The sequence below is a fragment of the Ursus maritimus genome (genome assembly GCF_017311325.1).
Source record: "Ursus maritimus isolate PB19 chromosome Y unlocalized genomic scaffold, ASM1731132v1 scaffold_Y2, whole genome shotgun sequence".
NCBI lineage: Eukaryota > Metazoa > Chordata > Mammalia > Carnivora > Ursidae > Ursus > Ursus maritimus.
Genome location: NW_024423335.1, coordinates 304320 through 304821, shown reverse-complemented (window position 1 = coordinate 304821; position 502 = coordinate 304320). Strand labels below are relative to the sequence as shown.

At 31.1% G+C, this 502-nt stretch overlaps 1 protein-coding gene across 1 annotated transcript in view; it reads left to right on the top strand.

Annotated features, from left to right (window-relative positions):
* Positions 1–502, top strand: part of LOC103680202 (probable ubiquitin carboxyl-terminal hydrolase FAF-X) — a gene marked incomplete at its 5' end in the record, with an annotated part of 112629 nt that overhangs the window by 10235 nt on the left and 101892 nt on the right. The window lies entirely within an intron of this gene.

Below are 502 nucleotides of genomic sequence, written 5' to 3'. Positions count from 1 at the left end.
CGTCCTCTAGCAACTTTTATTTTTGCATACTTTTGTATTTGGAAATGCAGGAGAGTGTTATTTGCTATAATAAATAGATGTTTATAATTATAAATATAGAGATGAAAGAATACACTACACTGCAGTAGGTCTGTGGGATAACATATATAAAACATAGAAGTGAGATTCAGAAAGAACTCTTAAGAGTCTCTGACATCCTATCTGCATTAATCTAAGTGGGCACTTTTTTTATATTCAGTCTCTGTAGTTGGCAAACTTGGTTGGAGAATTTGTAGATTAGGAAGATAAAATCATATGCCATTGTTCATAAATGATTATTCGAGTAGTCATTAGAATCACAAGATTTCTTGTTGAAAGTAATTTGCATTGCTGTTGGTAACTTTAGTTCGTAACAATAAATGAGAAAACTGTTTTGACATCATCTTTCAAAATGTATGTTTTGTGTTCTGTGATATTGTGTTCCCTGAAGAAATTCATCATATGTGTATCAGGATACTTGTTA